Source organism: Protopterus annectens, chromosome 1.part0, assembly GCF_019279795.1.
Source record: "Protopterus annectens isolate FY-2018-M chromosome 1.part0, PAN1.0, whole genome shotgun sequence".
Lineage (NCBI taxonomy): Eukaryota > Metazoa > Chordata > Ceratodontiformes > Protopteridae > Protopterus > Protopterus annectens.
Window position 1 is genome coordinate 1,736,821,809 of NC_056725.1, and position 19,669 is coordinate 1,736,841,477.

General features: G+C 45.8%; 1 protein-coding gene across 2 annotated transcripts in view; it reads left to right on the forward strand.

Annotated features, from left to right (window-relative positions):
• LOC122799715 (fibroblast growth factor receptor 1) overlaps nucleotides 1-19,669 on the forward strand; it is a 749,414-nt gene that overhangs the window by 530,632 nt on the left and 199,113 nt on the right. The window lies entirely within an intron of this gene.

Genomic DNA, 19,669 nt, shown 5'->3' on the forward strand with positions numbered 1-19,669 from the left:
GAGCCGATCCTCAGCTCCGACTCGGCCATCTTCTATAGCTCGAGAGCTGTTTACTGGCTCGAGGCTACCCCTTATCCCAGCATGCCTAGCTTCAGCTACCCAGATCTCGTTTGCCAGTTCAGCTGCGAGGTTACTTCCTTACTGGCTCAGGCTTAGTATAGTTTTTTTCTGTTAATATATTGTTTGTTTTTGAAATTTTGTCAAGTATTTGTCAATTGTTTGTCTAGATGATATTCCTTTGTCCCTTATCACATACTTGTGTATTTTAGCTTTGTTGGCTGTTGCTCTTTAACTCGCAGGCCTTCTGTTTCCCTTGAACTTGTTTAAATTAGAGAGTCCCCCCCCCCCCCCCTTTAGGATGGCCGTTTGAATTAGAGGATTTCCTTTCTGTTCCTTAACTGTTAGACTTTTTTTTTTTTTCTTGTTTTTTGTAGTATAGGTTTTTATTATTGTTGCTGTGGTTGTTGTTACTATAATGTCTAAAGATACCAAGGTATCTAGCTTCAAAAAGTGTGACTCATGCTGTCAGAAAATGTCTCTGACAGATGGGCACACTAGTTGTGTATATTGTTTGGGCACTGTTCACCTGCAGGACTCCTGTTCTATATGTCACGCTTTTAGTCCAAGGGTCCTGCAGGAGCACAAAAACAAATTAATCCTTTGGGGATTATTGAAGTCTCAGGATTCTCCGGCTAAAAGTACTCAGCCAGCGAAATCCCCGAAGTCTGTCAAGCTGTCGGCTCCACCTTCTAGCCGACTCCTTTACTTGACCAATCAAGTATGTCAGTGCCAGCTGGCACCAACAAGACAACTCCTCCGTCGGCTCCGTCTGCTATTTCGGAGCCGTCTTGGAGCCATAAGAGACTGAGATCTCTGTCCTTCGAGTCCATCCACTCGGCACCTCAGTCACCTTTGTTACAGAGTGAACGTAGCCATCATTCTTCCCACTCCTTTCGATCCTCTAGGCTATGGGATCATGATGTGGAGAGTAAGTAAGTAGGTTGCTTAAGTCACAGGCACTGGCAAAAATTTTGTCCAGCCCACCTCAACAGGTATCTGCTCCAACCACCTCTATTTCTGTTCCTCCTCCGACTACATTTAGCTCAGAGCCGGAGACCAAGGATCCGCAGGTAGTAGAACCGACGCCTATCATCATCTCTCCTTCGGTTCAGACGTCGGCTCCAATTACCTTGATTATACCTTCTATCTAGGGATCTGGGTGTTGAGGCTCTCTCGTCGGCTCTGGGGGGGGGGTGGCATTGGACACTGGTCCGACCCCGTTGTCCCCCTCGGAGCTTCAGCGCAGGTGAGCTTGGCTCCAACATCAGCATCGGAACAATCACCCTCGACGCGGAGAAAGACTCCAGTTTCTTCGGAGACTAAGCTTTCTCTGCCTAGAGGTCGGGATGCCTTCGAGGTCATGCGGAGTGTGCTGTCCCCCAAAACAGCTTTACTGTACCAGCTCCATTGGCTCCTCCCCCTGTGGTGTCTGTTCCAACCTCTACTCCTCCTCCAGACCCCAAGTGTAGGGAACCTATGCCCCAGGACAACCCCATTGGGTGATCCCTCTTCTTCCAAAGCCTCCCCTGATCACTCAGAGGAGCCTCCCTGGAAGAAGTGCAAGAGGAAGCACATAGACTCCCCTGAGTCTGTCACTTTAGATACAGACCTGGATGAATCAGAAGGGTCCCCAAAGTCCCTCTGTGAAGATGTTTCCTTTTCGGACATCCTTGAAATGCTTAGACAGAGGGACTGGACTTCCCTAGCCCCTACTGAGGACGAGTCTGTATACCTGTACGTATTTGGTTCCCCAACTTTCCACCTCCTGGGTATCTCCTCCATTCGATCCACTCATGTCTGTAGTAACTCGAAAGGCTTGGTCAGCTCCAGATTCTGTGGAACCTACTCTGAGGAGACCAAACACATTTATTACAGCCCCCCAGGACAAGCAATTCCTCTCCAAAGGTGTGCCCGTTGATGCCATGGTGGTAGCAGCAGCCACCAAGAAAGAGTCTCGGACGATGGACAGGTATGGAAAGCGAATGTTTACTTCAGCGAACTTTTCAATGAGGTCCCTGAACTATCTATGCCATTTTACACGTCTTCAAAGGGATCTCCTGAAAGAGCTTGGAGATACCCTTCAAGTTCGTACAACTGAGGGAGCACCAGCCAAAGTAGCTTCTCAGCTTGTGTCTCTCAATTCCATAGTAAACTCCTCCATGAGGCTGATTTTCCATGCAGCCGATGGAGCAAGCAGAGCCGCAGGGACAAGTGTGACTCTCAGGAGACATGCTTGGATGCGGCTGTGTCAGTTTGCGGAACCCTTTCGAGCGTCCTTCACCAATACTCCCTTTGAAGGCTCCTTTCTCTTTGGGCCTCAGGTGAAAGACACGTTGACCAGGTGTGAACAGGAAGGCAAGGTGCTCTCTGCCGTGGGTGTCCGTTTTTCCACTCCTTCCAGACCTTATCCCAAGGGTCAGAAGAGCGGAAAGATGTGGATGTTCGTCATACATACAGCTGCAGTCATAACAGATGGGTTCTCCTGCCGTCAGGCGGGTCCTCGGTCGGCCGAATTCCAAAGTCTAGGTCCGGCGTCGGTTGTCGTCACTTCTTCCCTGACGTCAGTGCGACAGGGGTATAAAAGAACCAGCCGATGCCATTTTCTTCTGTCTCTCTTGCCGCGCGGTGCCCGAAGCAGAAGCAGTTCGCAAGTGCCGGTCGGCCAGCTCCTGAGATTACGAAAAATTTGGAAACCGAAGTCTTCTTAAAAGCTAAGTACCCCGTTGGGGAAACTTTTCTTGCCTCAGACCGATGTCAAAGTTAATAATTGTATTTCTTGTGGGAAGCAAATACCGCATAAGGATTTCCATTCCCTCTGTATACCTTGTTTAGGCCCAGACCACGACGTCTCGGTCTGTCGTTTTTGTGCTACATTCAACAAACGCACTATTAAGTGTCGGGCGGAGTTCGCCCAGCATTTTTTTGGGAAAGCATTTAACTATACTATGTCATCGGATACTCCGACTCCAGTTTTGTCTAAAAAACGCAAAGACAAGGACCGACACTTTATGTCCGCGGCCTCTACCGACACCACACCAAAGCCGACTACACGTGGTCCGGTTCTCAGCGAGGCACCTACCCAGCCCCTGATTACTGACTACACATCTTTGGCGGTGTCTCCTGTAACCGAGGTCGCAGGCTCCTCGGCCCACAGGCTCCTCGGCCCACACCCCGACTACAGATACCGAAGCCACTCTTGGCGTTGAAACACAGAATGTGGACATGTCCACCTCCACTCAAGGTGTCTTCAGACCTTCCTCTTCTTTCTCCATCAAAGCTTTCACCAAGTCTAAAGCAACCATGCACCCTAAGAGACCAGCTACACAGGGCCCATCTCCAGGCCCCATGCCCAAGAAACAGATGCTTAAAATGGCTGAGGATTTAATTACTCTAATCAGAGGTTCTCAGCCACCTCTGGACAAAAGGCCCAGAGTGGAGGAAGATTCCCCCTCCTTTGATCAGGGCTCTATTATTTCAGAACACTCTGATGATCAGGAACAGTCTTACTCCCCTTTTGAAGATTCTGATGCAGAGGAGTCTATTCCTTCTGTATCCCCCCCTGAGGATTTCTCATTTGGGGAAACTTTGCATACCTTAAGGGAACACTTCCACTGGGAAGGCCAGGATTATTCAGATTCCAAGAAAAGGCTCAGGGAATTTCTTTTGTTACCCCAGCACAGGCCTCTGGCTATACCTCCTGTCTTGGACATCTTAGATGATGTTTACTCGGATGCCTGCCTTAACCCGGACTCTCTACCTCCAGCTCCAGTTAAGCCTGACAGGTACTACAGGGTTCCTGACTCACACCAATTTCTATACAAAAGCCGTACTGCTGACCTAGAAACCATCTCACAGGGGCCCAAGGGAGTTGAGGCCTCCATTGCCAAAAATCCATTGCCTTCCGAGAGAGATTCCAGATCCTTAGAAAGGTGGGGAAAAAAAGGTATATACCTCGGCTACCTTATCTATGAGGGCCTTCATATGCTAAAATACCAACAGTTTCTGTTATCTCAATTGAAAAGTAAAATGTCACAACCTGAACAACCAGACTTGAAGGAGTTGCAGGATTTGATGCATAGTGCAGAACAAGTGGGTAAACATACCTTACAATGTGGTTTTGATGCTCTAGAGGCCTCATGTAGAGCTGCTGTTACAGGCTCAGTCATATGTAGGCATGCCTGGCTCAAGGAACAAGCCTTGCCTGATCATGTCAAAGCTAAATTACTCGACGCCCCTCTTCAAAAGGATGTACTATTTGGGGCAAATGCTGAGGAAGTATTACGGAAAATGGAGGAAAAGGCTAAATCAATGCAAACTGTGAAAGAATTTCTGCAGGTCCAACCCCCACGTTTTAGTAGAAATTGGCCTTCCAAAAACTGGTCCTTTCCTGCCACAGACAGACCCCAAAGAGGCAGATACAGGCGCCCGAGGGGCAGAGGACAATCACAAGGATCGTACAGAGGCAGACAATGGCAAGCCCCTACACAGAGGTGGTGAGGACAACTCGCAATCTTTCAGAAAGCAAACCCAATGACTTTCCCCTTTGCATGCCAACCAGGTCTCAAATGGGCAGCCCCCTTAGGAGGAAAGCTGGCACTATTCTCAAAAAATTGGCATGTTGTCACAAAGGACAAATGGATCCTGAACATTATAAACAGAGGCTACAAATTCCATTTTCATACCCTTCTAAAAATGAGAGGCATGCCAAACCTGCCACACAATCAAAGGGCAGAGGCACAAAAGCAAATTTCAGATCTTATAAACATGAAAGCTATTCAAGAGGTACCTACACACGAACAAGGTCAAGGTTTTTATTCCAGGCTATTTCTGGTGCCAAGGAAGGGAAAAGATTGGAGACCTATTTTGGATCTTTCCATCCTAAACACATTCCTACTCGTACCAAAATTCAAGATGCTCACTCTACAGCAACTTCTTCCCATGCTGGGCAAGGAGTCTTGGCTGGTAACATTGGACCTCATGCCTGCATGTCCCAATCAGACAAAATTGCAGAAGATACCTCAGATTTCTTGCAGGTTCAACCCATTATCAATTCTCTGCATTGCCCTTTGGCTTATCTACTGCGCCTAGAGTATTCACGAAATGCCTGGCATCAGTAATTGCCTACTGCAGACTTCAAGGGATACAAATATACCCGTATTTGGACGACTGCCTGATCCAAGCGGACAGCAAGCACATTCTTCTGAAACATCTGGCTTATGTAATAATGTTATTAAACTCTCTGGGATACACAGTCAACAAAGAGAAATCAAGGCTAATACCCTCTCGGAAGATAATTTTCCTGGGTGCCAATCTGAACACAAACACCCAGATGGCCTACCTCACGCCAGAGAAGCAGGGGCAACTAATTCAATATTTCAGAACACTGGCAAATTGCACCAGGCTGACTGCAAGGAAAATCCTGCAGGCTCTGGGATTCATGGCATCTTGCATCTTACTAATCCCATGTGCAAAGCTGCATATGAGAAAGCTACAATGGTACCTAAAAAACATATGGTCTCAACACAGCCACAGTTTGGAAACAATAATACCACTAATTCCATGTCTGCAAAAGGAATTTCTATGGTGGGCTCAAGCATGTCAAACAAACACAGGTCTTCCATTCAGCAAGCCTCAAGCAAATCAAGTCATCACAACAGACGCCTCGGACTACGCCTGGGGGGCGCACATGACAGACCGGTGCATTCAGGGCAAATGGTCCCAAAAAAAAAAGCACCTTCACATCAATTAAAAAGAAATGCTAGCAGTAATAAATGCTATTATAGCTTTCAAGGACCTTCTCCAACCAGGTCAACTATTGATAAGAACGGACACCACCACAGTTATGTGGTACATAAACAAGCAGGGAGGAACACATTCTTATCCCCTATGCAGACTGGCCACGTCACTTTGGAACATGGCCATGGACTTACAAATGGAACTACAAGCACAGTACTTGCCAGGCAAGGAAAACACGCTGGCAGACAACCTAAGCAGGAATATGACAGATCCACACGAATGGAAGTTGCATCCAAAAGTTTTTACAGAAGTAATCCAAGAATGGGGAAGGCCAGACTTAGGTCTCTTTGCCTCCCACAAAAATCATCAATTGACGAAATTCTGCTCAAGGATCTTCCATCCAAAGGCCTGGAGAGTGGACGCTCTCTTTCAGTTGGACATCAGTGACAGTTTATGCTTTCCCGCCTCTTCCTCTGCTGCCCAAAGTCCTATTGAAGACCAGAGCAGACAGACCAAAGATGACCCTCATTGCTCCGGACTGGCCAAGGCAACACTGGTACCCACTCCTGAGGAGCCTGACGCATTCCCCACCATGGATCTGGCCTCTAATGCCTCTTCTTCTGACTCAGCACAGCTTCAAAACTCTTCACAGTCAGCTAAAAACACTCAATATAGCCGCATGGAAGATTCCTTAGCATCACAGCAGGCCCTACTCTCCAAGGAGGTGCAGGATGTCATTTTGGAGGCCAGTAGGCCATCAACTAGAAAAGCTTACTCCGCAAAATGGAAACGTTTTTGTGTCTGGAATGAGAAAAAGGGCCAGAACCCTGGAAAACTGAATTAACCTCAAATACTACAATATTTGGCTGAACTGCTAAGCAGTGGACTTTCGTTCTCCTCCATCAAAATCCATGCCTCAGCCATTTCTGCAGAATACAACACTGATCCACCTTTATTCTCTCACCCTCTATTAAGACAGTTCCTCAGAGGGGCTAAGAATTTAAGACCTCCAAGGAAATAACCAATACCTGCTTGGGATCTTAATTTCATTCTGGAAAAACTGACTTTGCCTCCTTTTGAGCCAGCTGCCTCATCAGATTTGCAATATTTGTCCTGGAAAACAGCTTTCCTTCTGGCTATCACTTCAGCTCGTAGAGTTTCAGAACTACAGGCTCTCATGGCTGTCCAGCCTTTTATCATCTTCCATCAGGACAGAGTTTCCTTACGAACCAACCCGTCCTTTATGCCTAAAGTGGTATCCAGGGTAGCATTAAAATAGGCCATACATTTGCCTACTTTTTATCCTAATCCTCAAAACAAAGGGGAGAGATTGCTACATTCCTTGGACATCCACAGACAACTGCGTTATTATTTGGACAGAACAAAACCTTTCAGAAAATCAGAACAGCTCTTTGTAGCTTATGCGGTAGGAGCTCAAGGAAAGCCAATTTCCAAACAGACAATCTCAAAATGGATAAGCCCACTGCATACGCGTTTGCTATTCCTTTCATGGCAAAACTGTACCTACAGGCATTAGAACTCATTCCACCAGGGCCACAGCCACCTCTGCAGCCTTCCTCAGAGGAGTTCCTACCAAGGATATTTTGGAAGCAGCCACTTGGAGTTCTGTGCATACCTTCTACAAGCACTACAACCTACCATTATACTCCAAATCTAGAGCAGGCTTTGCCACTGCAGTCTTGCAGGGCATTTTGGCTCCTCCTAGTTCCACATAGTGCCTACCACCCTTTCCTTAGCTTTGGGATTCCACCCATCTGTTATGACTACAGCTGTATGCACGATGAACATAGTACAGTTTTGTACCTACCATAAATGTAGATGTTCGAGTGCTAATACAGCTGCAGTCCAGGTTTCCCTCCCTCCTCCCCCTCTAGGGGTATTCTTTTATGGTGTATTTGCTTGCAACTACTGTTTTTTTGATTATATTGCATTGCATTATTACATAATTTTATGTATTGCCTTCCTTCTGGGGGCACCTGACATCTGGGGCAAGAAAAACTGAAGAAAATGGCGTCGGCTGGTTCTTTTATACCCCTGTCGCACTGGCGTCAGGGAAGAAGCTACGACAACAGACGCCGGACCTAGACTTTGGAATTCGGCCGAGTGAGGACCCGCCTGACGGCAGGAGAACCCATCTGTTATGACTGCAGCTGTATTAGCACTCGAACATCTACATTTATGGTAGGTACAAAACTGTACTTTCCGAAAATCCCAGGGACCCTTGCCTGACACATGTGGTGATTTCTCCCCCAGGGGCAGAGGGGGAAACAACAATAACAGATGCCGCCCTTGTGGCAGAGGGGGACCGCAAAACCAGGGTGACAGAGAAACATTCTCTGCCAAACCTTTCCAACATCCCTGAAGGGTTTCCTGACTGCTCACATCTGGAGTCAGTCGGGGGGAAAATTTCGCTGTACCCAAAAGCCTGGCAAAATATAACAAGAGACCACATGGGTACTATCCATCATATCCGGAGGTTACAAAATTCCCTTCCATCAATCCCCCATAGAATCAAAAAAGCCCATCCCAGTTGTCCCACCCAATCTAAGGGATCAAGCAGTCACAGAAGTTTCAAGACTGCTAGAAAAAAGAGCCATTCAAGAAGTCCCCCGCAGACCAACTAGGATCCGGAACTTGCTCAAGATTCTTTTTAGTACCAAAAAAGACAGGGGACTGGAGACCCAGTACTGGATCTCAGCAGATTGAACAAATTTGTACAAAAAGAAAAGTTCCGGATGGTGACACTGCAGTCCATTTTCCCTTTTCTGGGTCAGGACGATTGGATGTGCTCGGTAAATCTTCAGGACACGTACTACCATATCAATATGGACAGACGCTCCAGGAGATTTCTTCGCTTCTGGGTAGGGGCCAGTCATTACCAGTTCAGAGCTCTGCCCTTTGGTCTCACCTCAGCCCCCGGGGTGTTCACCAAGTGTATGGCAGTAGTCACGGCTCACCTGAGGCGTCAAGGATTCCAGGAGTTTCCTTATCTAGACGACTGGCTCATGACTGCTGCCAACAGGCGTCAACTCTTAGAGGCACGGTATTATACAATCACATCATGCACTCAACTAGGCATTACAGTAAATTTTGAAAAATCTGCTTTGTTGCCCTGTCAGTCTATCACATACATAGGAGCAGAATTAAACACAAAAGAAATGTTTGCAGGATTACCACAGGAAATAGTTTCCACTATTCGTCAGCAAGTGTTAATTCTAATGCAGAGCAAAAGGGTTCAAGTCAGACATGTCCTCCAAGCTCTAGGCTCCATGTCAGCTGCCATTCTTCTTGTCCCATTAGCGCATTTCCACATGAGAATCCTTCAGTGGCTTCTTTTCATGCAGTGGTCTTTCCAGGAACTACCCATGTCTCACATGATCCTGATCACAGAAACATGCAAAAGGCACCTTTCTTGGTGGATGGTCTCCCCACTAGTAATTCAGGGCAGACCTTTCATACAACCCCCTCCGGTAGCCACAGTGACCACGGACGCCTCCCTTTTAGGGTGGGGGTGCATTATCTAGGCAGGACAGTCCAAGGCACTTGGCGACCTCACAAGTACCATCTGCATATCAATGTCCTAGAAATGAGAGCGGTTCTCCTAGCATTGCAAGCCTTTCAAGACTCTCTTCCTTCCGGGACCATTGCAATCCAAACGGACATGTCAGTGGTGTGGTACATCAACAAACAGGTTGGGACCAGGTCTTGCCCCTTGTGTCGAGAAGCACTCAGACTGTGGCAATGGGTGATTCCCTCCCAACGTTTTCTGATAGCAATGCACATCCTTGGGAAATCCAACATCATAGCGGACAGGCTCAGCAGAGCTGTCCTCATGCCTCACGAGTGGTCTCTGAATCAGGAAGTTTCAGATCTTATCTTCCGCAAATGGGGACAGCCTTGCTGCGACCTATTTGCCACTCTTCTCAACAACAAATGCAGCAGCTACTTCTCCGTACTTCCTCTTCCAGGTCATATACCCAGAGATGCTCTAGTCCACGATTGGCCTCGGGGACTCCTTTACGCTTTTCAACTAATTCCAAGACTCATGCAGAAAGCAAAATCATTGGGTTGCAAAATGATCCTCATTGCCCCATATTGGCCCTGACAGATATGGTTCCCGTTCCTTCACCTCCACCTTCTGGATCAACCGTGGATTCTGGACCCAGTTCCAGATCTTCTGATTCACCAATCAGGCGGGTTGCACCAATCCCTTCAAACTCTCCAGCTCGCAGCTTTGGTTACTCCACTTCCAACCTTAGCCAGACTTTCCAATATCTCCCCAGCAGTCTGTGATATTATTGTTTCCTCACATAAGTCTACTACGAGGAAAACGTATGCTAGTAAATGGAAACTGTTTTCTTACTGGGCAGAATCTAGAAATTTTGATCCTTCCTCAGCCCCAGTCCATGAAATTCTTGAATCTGTAGCACAGCTTTTTCAGTCTGGTGCGGCTTCCGCTACCATTAGAGTACAACTAGCTGCCATTTCTAATTTTCATATCGGTATGTTTAATTCTAGCATAATGTCTCATAATCCCTGCAAGGCTTTTATGAAAGGAATATCTCTTCTTAGACCCCCAGTTATAGATCCTACTCCTCCTTGAGATCTCAATTTAGTTTTAGCTTCCTTAATTTTGTCTCCCTTTGAACAGGTAGCATCAAGTTCTTTAAAATTTCTTTCTTGGAAGACACTTTTTCTCATTGCTATCACTTCAGCTAGACGTGTCTCAGAACTTCAAGCACTATGTGTTCGTCCTTCGTACCTGGTGTTTCACAAGGACAGAGTTTCTCTGAGGACCAATCCATCCTTTATTCCTAAAGTCTGCTCAGAGAACAATTTAAATCAATCCATAGATCTCCCAGTTTTCTTTCCTAATTACAGCAACAAGGCAGAATACAAACTCCACCAATTGGATGTACACAGACAATTGCGTTTTTACCTCCATAGAACTAGGGAACTAAGAAGGTCAGACCAGTTATTTCTTTCTTATGCTTTCAACAAACAAGGCCTTCCAGTTTCTAAAGTGACCTTATCCAGATGGTTATCTGATGCTATTACCTTTATTTATCACTTACGAAATGGAGCTACCAGCTAAACAAAAAGGTCATTCCCCTAGAGCATTACCCACCTCTGTAGCTTTTCAGTCTAGGTTGCCCATAGACTCAATCTGTGCAGCTGCCACTTGGCAAACCCTCACACTTTATCTCTCATTACAAGGTAGATATGGTCTCCCGGAGCAGAGCTTCCTTTGGTTCTACTGTTCTGAAGAGTCTGTTCCAATGAGCCACCTGGGATTTTAGGTGTTGGGGAACGCTGTCCCAAACAGCAAGAACGAAGGCAAGATAGACAACTTAACATAAAGAAGTTATGTACCTACCATAACGTTCCATGTTAGTTGTCTTCATCTCGCCTTCCTCCTTGCGTCCCTCCCTCCTTCCCCCTTCCTAGAGGATTGTGAGGAGTCACCTTTTGTTTTCACTGGCTGAGCATCTTTTATTACTTCACATGCCAGGTAATTTGTAACTCTTTCCTTGTTTAGGTGTATTAGACAACCAGTTTTTAGGAACTGGTTACTCTACTTATGTCTAGTGTGCGCTCACAAACGAGATCTGGGTAGCTGACGCTGGGTATGCTGGAATAAGGGGTAGCCTCGAGCCAGTAAACAGCTCTCGAGCTATAGAAGATTGGCTCCAAACCAAACGGAAAGAAGGAAGGGGACATGAAGACAACTAACATGGAATGTTATGGTAGGTACATAACTTCTTTTTGTGGAAGTGGGGGGGGGTCCTTACAACTGTATGTCCTCTCCCTGGCATTTTGCCAGTACGTGCATCATTAGGCTGGTTAGAAAGGAAAAAAAACCTCTATCCATCCCTGACGGCTACCTGGATAATGACTACTCTCAGTTGGCGGTCTCCCTATTGTAGGAGCATATGGGCTGACAGGTCGAAAGAGGATCTTATGTTGGCAGGCATCAGGCACAAACTGCATAAAAGTGGTGCAAATTCTGCCCTCCTTTTAATAAATATGCAACACAAATTTATTCTGTCCTAATACTTGGAAAGTTAATGATGAAATCACTGCAGTTACTGAATTTTGAAAGCAGTTTGTTAAAGTCAAGTAGACAAGGTTGAGTAATAGCAGAGGATGTGCAGATGTTGATAGAAAGTACAAAGCAGAAGTTAATAGGTGTCAAGCGGAGGTACAATGGCATAAAAATATCCACTAAAATAGGGCACGCATTGCTTAAGATGACACACGAAGCTAGGCAAAAAAATGCATCATGGAAGAGGAGCAATTAAAAGGATGACTATGCAGTTATTTCTACAGACTACATAAAATGTAGATGACCAGCAGTTCTAAATAGGATCCCACATTATTGAGTTTTAGAAAGTGGTTTAGCAGTGGTGTACCTAATATGTTTGACACCCGGAACAGAAATTTTTTACCCCCACCCCCGCGGACATTTTTTTCTAACACCTCCCTATCTGTGACAGTTGTTAGCAGTAATCATGAAATGAAACAAAGTAATGGCCACAAGGAGCAAGCTAGGAGTAGTGATCAAATCCCCAAAAGGTGCAGCCAGCCTTTAGGAAGGGTTGTCCCAAACAAATAACTAGTGCCAGCATCCTGGACTAAAGCTGAATGTCAAAAATGCATTTGTCTACTTTGTAAGGTTAAGTACAACATTGACAGCACATACTTAAGCGCTCACCTGGTAGTTTGGGATTTGGTAACTTAATGTGGACAGTTGACCCCAAATTGTATTGGGAACAGATAAGGATGAAATAAACTTAGGGACATTCTGCAAAATCAGGAGCAGTTTCAAATTGGTTTTACAAATGCAGCACCTAGAGAGAGAGAGTGGGGCGGCCACGGTGGTGCAGCAGTTAGCATTGTCACCTCACAGCAAGAAGTACTCCGGTTCGATCCTCAGCTGGGGTGCCTTCTGTGCAGAGTCTGCATGTCCTCCCTGTGGTCGCGTGGGTTTCCTCCGGGTGCTCCGGTTTCCTCCCACATCCCAAAGACAATGTTGTAGGTGGTTTGGACACTCTAAATTGGCCCTAGGTGTGAGTGTGTGCGTCTGTGCCTTCTGTGGAAGGTTGGGTGGCGGGCTGGCAACTCAACACCATAAAACTCCACTGCCAGTCATGAGTGGACAGGTGATCCGCTGTGACGACCCCTAACCGGGAAAAGCCAAAAGAAGGAGAGAGAAGAGAGTAAAGATTGCAGCATATTTCATGCAAGTGCATACTAGGCATGTACAGGCAGATTATAAACTAAGCAAACAATCTGAGAGTTTGCAGACCAAATGTATTAAGCAAATACAAGAACATTCTGTAAAACTGGGGACATTTTCAAATGTGTTTCATACAGTATACCGATTTATTTCATACAAATGAACACTAGCCAGTAACGCCTGCCTTTAAACTGAGTACTAGTTATTTCATCAACACAGCTAGCCACCACATCCCAAGAAAAAAGCATAACTATTCCAGTTTATTTTACATAAATGTACACTCCAGTCCGTAATACCAGACCCGATGAGCAAACAGAGGAAAAGTTCCCATAGCACAGCTAACCACCCTTTCACCCCAAAAAGAATCAATTTATTTCAGACAAATGCACACCAGCCAGCCTTTAAAATAATATGAAAAGGACAAAGTTGCTGCCAACCCCCCCCCCCCCAAAAAAAATAAAAATTCAGATTTAGTCACACAGATGCACCTTAAGGGTGGAATTTAAACTAACTAAGTGAAAAGGACAAGTTGCATTCATCCACAGCACAGTTGGCCAACCCTCCAAAAAAAAGATAAAAATATTTCAGTTTATTAACACAAGAAGATATTCACTTTCGTTTTTAATGGCAGAATTTAAGTTGAGCAGATGAAAGGGCAAGTTACTGTAACCAGCATCCTAGCCAGTATCCCCACCCCCACCAAAACAAAAAGAGGGCAGAAGAGAACAGTGGAAAAAAGAATAAATGTAAATATCCACTTTTTCAATATTTAAACAAATGCATATGCATGCACACAAAAGCAAAACATTAAAATATTCAGACAGATGCAAAGACATACACTAGCTTAGCCACCGTCTCCCTCCCTCTCTCCAAAAATAAGAGAAATCTAGTTGTATTCATTTAAGCAAATTTTTTTTTTTTTTTTTTTATCTTCAGCCTGGTAGTCCACAGTGGCCTGGCTGATTCACTTGCTGTGATTAATCCAGTTTGCTGTGTTCAATTAAACAAAAAAAAAATTCCACTGAAAACCTCCGTACTGCAGTGTACTAGTGTACAACTAGAAGGCTACTGTTAATTTTAAAAATAAATGCATTTCTCTCCAGTCATGTCTGTAGTTCCTTCTGTGTATCCAGTACCACATTTTCACGCATGGACACAACAGAGAGGAAGAAACAAAGCATTTACTTCAGAGTCGGGTCACAGTCAAATGTGGCCCTAAGCAGGGTATTGGATCGGACCCACCCTCACCCCACCCTGCAGCCATTCCAGTGTCCCATTACTTGACTATTTCTCCCTAATTACTGTAAGCACTGCTCAAACCTCTCAGTGTACATACTATTTTCTTCTTTTCTTCTACATATATTTGGATTTAATTTAACACTTTTGTTTCAAATTTTATACCACAACACTAATAGACATTTGCTAGGCAAAACAGTACAGTGCCGCAGTGAAAACAGACTTGGCATTAACAGTAAACGTCTGTCATTGAAACACACACTCTTTGAAACCCCCATTCAAAGAAAATGCATCTGGCCAGTGGCAGTTTACCTTTGGGCTATTTTCAAACCGTAGGCCCCTTGCATACATTTTCAGGACAACACATACATGCATGTGTTCTTTAATTCACCTTCCTGGTTGTTTTAAGTTATATTCTTTGTATATTACAGCACCACTTTTTAGACTGTGTTTTAAATTTGTAGTTTTAAACATTTTTCCACTAAGCAATGAAACAGAATGTATGACCCAGTAATGACAAACGTGCCCATTTCAGAACATTTCAACCATAAAAGGCCACTCAGACTTCTGTCATTACATCCACCAATACCAGTCAATGTACAAACACACTGCAGAAGTAAGTCATCTAAAAAATTCCACATTAAACAGATCTGTAACTTTAGCCAGGAACAAGGAAGTCATAACATCCCAGTACTTCTCCCTTATCAGATCCATTATTGAGTACAATGCCCCATTTGGTATGTACCTTGCCAAGCACATGCAGCAGTTGGAGAGACCACAGAGGTTCCTGACCAGGAAAATCCAGGGTCTCAAACACCTACCCTATGCAGATAGGAAAATCCTGAGTCTCAAACACCTATCCTATGCAGATAGGCTAAAAGCCCTGTCCCTTTTACTCAGTCTCCTACATATTGCTCAGAGGTGACCTGTGTCTGGCATACAAGGCCGTCTCAGACTTGGCCTTGATAGAGTTGCTGCCTATATGCAAGTCAAACTTCACTCTTGCCACCCGCACACAAGGTCTCAACCTGGTCTGTGACATTAGTACAGCTTGGTGGGATAGATTTGTGTCCCAACAACTCCCCCATCTGTGGAATACACTTCCCCTCTATGTTCATAGGTAGGTTCTAGGCTATCTGCCCTGGGGCCTATACAAGCCCAGCCAAAAAGGTACCCTGGCTTTTGCCACCCAAGAAAATTATATTACTGTGCCACTGTCGAGCAGGACCACAGAGGTGATCCCCGGGGTGAATTTCCTATTTCCCATCCAATCATCAAGGTTTTTCTTGAAGAGTGCTAAGGAGTAGCTTTGTTTGATATAGATAGGTAGTTTATTCCAGAGTATGGGAAGTCTCTGGGACAGGAATCTATCCTTCAGGCATGTTCTGTTTATTGTGGTGACAAGATTTAGGTCCCTAGAGCGTGTAGCTCTGAGGGATTGGGATTTCTTTAAATGGAGCATGTCGAACAGCTCTGGGTTTGACATAGCTTTGTATGTTAGGCAGAGATCACCTCTGAGTAGGTGATATGCGACGGAGTAAAGCTGGAGTTGTTTGAGACGGTTCATGAGGGCATCTGTTTGAGGCCGGTAATCCTCTTTGTGAGGTATTTCTGCAGCCTTTCCAGTTGTAGATGTCTTGTGAGGTACATACCAAAAGGGGCATTGTACTCTATAATGGGTCTAATGAGTGATGAGTAGAGGGGAACAATGACCTCTTTTTTTTTTCTGGATGAGAAATCTTTTGTGATGGTGTGCCACGTAACTACTGTGACGATGTGATTATCAAAGGAGAGACTACTGTCCACCTGTGTCCCAAGGTCTCTTATCACACTTTCGGTGTTAAGTATACTACTGCCTATGTTGTAGTTCATGGGTACAGAGTTTTTACCAAAGGGGATGACTAAGCACTTTTTGGCATTGAGCTTGAGGCCATGGCTTTGACACCAGGCATCTGTCTCAGTGAGGCCCTTTTGTAGGATGTCCACATCGTTAGCAGTTTCGATTATGGCTCCTAGTTTGCAGTCATCTGCGAACTTAATAAAGACCTTCTGTGTTAGCCTATACTTCAGAGAAGTAGATAGCAAACAGGAGAGAACCCAGGACTGAACCCTGTGGTACTCCACTTGTCACTGGACTGAAGTCGGATTTGGAGTCTGCTACTTTCACAGTGTGGGTTCTGTTAGTGAGCCAGTTGGCAACCCATCTTGTGACATAGGGATTTATACCTAGTTTAGTGAGTTTATAATTCCAGCGTGGGGGATGGTGTCGAAAGCCTTGGCAAGATCTAGATAGGCTGTGTGAACCACCTTACCCTTGTCTACGGCTTTGGTGACTGCTTCAAAGAAGTCTGTCAGGTTTAGGAGACATGATCTGCCTTTTACAAACCCGAACTGGGTGGGATCCAGAGTTTGGAGATTACCAATGTCTTTGTTTATAAGTTCCATGATGATGAACCTTGACGAGTGGATGGGTAACAAAGTTCACACCAGGGATCATACCAACAGCTCTACTAGATAGGGGCCAAGGGTACTAGCTGCTAGATCAAGGGCCTAGGGAACTAACCAAAGGGGCGGTGAATACCGCACAACGTGTCTGGGCTAATATATGCCTTCGGGCAGATAGCCCAATATCTGCCTATGAACCTATACGTTCCATGGCCTTGCAGACCAGGCTCATCAGGCTAATGGGGCGGTAGTTCCCGGGGTCCGTGGTGGCTCCCCCCTTGTGGAGTGGGATAACCGTTGCTGTGCGCCATTCGGCAGGCACAAAGCCTGAGGTGAGGCTATGATTGAACATGTTACTTAGATGGGGTGCCGGTTTGTTCTGTAGTTCGTGTAGAACGCAGCCAGGGATGTTGTCTGGTCCCATGGATGCTGTGTTCTTGGCTTTGTAGAGTGTGGTTTTTACCTGTGCAGCCGTGATTACAGGAACTTTGCATTCTTCCGGTATAGAGATGGGCTCTCTAGGGGGTGAGAGGGGGGTGTAAAGCTAGCACTGAACCTATCTTCCAGGATGTTGGCAATATCACTTGGGTCTGTATATTTAGTACCATTGTGCTGTAACTCAGAGCAGATCTGAGTGTTGCCATTGAGATTCTTGACATAGCTATAGAATGCTTTGTGGTTGTCTTTTAGAATCAGTGGTGATTTTATCAGGGATCGCAGCTTCTTACTGAGGCTAACCAGGGAGCTCCTCCATTCGTGGGATTTACACTCTTTTACAAGAGTGTCTTCCTTCTGTTGTACAGTTTGTTTATGGCAGGGGACCACCAGATTGGCTTCCTTTTTTTGGAGGATAGCGTCTTGGTTCTGTTTGGGATAGCACGATCCATGCACTCATGTAAGTGCTTATAAAGTGCAACTGTGTAGGATTCAGTAGTTGTAACTGTATTGTCCATCTTCATGGGTGTCATGAAGTTCACCACTTCTGTCTTAAGAAGCATGAAGTTGGCTTTGGAGAAATTTTTTACCATGGTTTCCTTAATGGGGGGTGGAGGGCAGGATGGGGATATCTAGGGTAATTTAGCTTATGGTCGGATCGGACCAATGAGGCGTTGACTTCAGGTGTGGAACACCGGTCACTCATATTGGTAATGACTAGATCTAGGATATTGTTGCCCCTGGTGGGGGTGTGGATAAGTTGATCCAGGGCATTAGAGTTTATGAATTCCAGAGCGAAGGAGTTGGTACACGAGTAGATTTCCCAGTTAATGGTGGGGTAGTTGAAATCGCCCATTATTAGGGTGTTTGGTTGAACCGTAATATTTTTCAGTACATCAAGAAAGGAGGAGTGGGAATCCTGGGGCATGGTGGGTGATCTGTAGCAAGTTACAATTTGGATTGCAGTTTTGCCCAGAGTTAGTTGCACTTGGATAACCTCGGCTGCATTATGCTGAGCAACTAGCCTGGAGGTGTGGATATCCTTAATGAAGATGGACACATCTCCGCCTTTGGTGTTCCAGTCCAGGTTACATGGCCGAAAAGTGTGGTATGAGTTGTAGCCTGGTAGTGCAGGGGTGCTCTCTGGAGCCTTGAACCAGGTCTCAGTCACTGCACAGATATCTATGATGTTCATCGTGCATATAGCTGCAGTCATAACAGATGGGTTCTCCTGCCGTCAGGCGGGTCCTCGGTCGGCCGAATTCCAAAGTCTAGGTCCGGTGTCGGTTGTCGCTTCTTCCCTGACATCAGTGCGACAGGGGTATAAAAGAACCAGCCGACGCCATTTTCTTCAGTCTTTCTTGCCGCGCGGTGCCCGAAGCAGAAGCAGTTCGCAAGTGCCAGTCGGCCAGCTCCTGAGATTACGAAAATTTGGAAACCGAAGTCTTCTTAAAAGCTAAGTACCCCGTTGGGGAAACTTTTCTTGCCTCAGACCGATGTCAGACAAAGTTAATAATTGTATTTCTTGTGGGAAGCAAATACCGCATAAGGATTTCCATTCCCTCTGTATTCCTTGCTTAGGCCCAGACCACGACGTCTCGGTCTGTCGCTTTTGTGCTACATTCAACAAACGCACTATTAAGCGTCGGGCGGAGTTCGCCCAGCATTTTTTTGGGAAAGCATTTAACTATACTATGTCGTCGGATACTCCGACTCCGGTTTTGTCTAAAAAACGCAAAGACAAGGACCGACACTCGAGGTCCGCGGCCTCTACCGACACCACGCCAAAGCCGACTACACGTGGTCCAGTTCTCAGCAAGGCACCACGCAGCCCCTGATTACCGACGACACATCTTTGGCGGTGTCTCCTGTACCCGAGGTCGCAGGCTCCTCGGCCCACACCCCGACTACAGATACCGAAGCCACTCTTGGCGTTGAAACAGAATGTGGACAGGTCCACCTCCACTCAGGTGTCTTCAGACCTTCCTCTTCTTTCTCCATCAAGGCTTTCACCAAGTCTAAAGCAACCATGCACCCTAAGAGACCAGCTACACAGGGCCCATCTCCAGGCCCCATGCCTAAGAAACAGATACTTAAAATGGCTGAGGATTTAATTACTCTAATCAGAGGTTCTCAGCCTCCTCCGGACAAAAGGCCCAGAGTGGAGGAAGATTTCCCCCTCCTCTGATCAGGGCTCCATTATTTCAGAACACTCTGATCAGGAACAGTCTTACTCCCCTTTTGAAGACTTTGATGCAGAGGAGTCTATTCCTTCTGTATCCCCCCCCCGAGGATTACTCATTTGGGGAAACTTTGCATACCTTAAGGGAACACTTCCACTGGGTAGGGCCAGGATTATTCAGATTCCAAGAAAAGGCTCAGGGAATTTCTTTTGTTACCCTAGCACAGGCCTCTGGCTATACCTCCTGTCTTGGACATCCTAGATGATGTTTACTCTGAGGCCTGCCTTAACCCGGACTCTCTACCTCCAGCTCC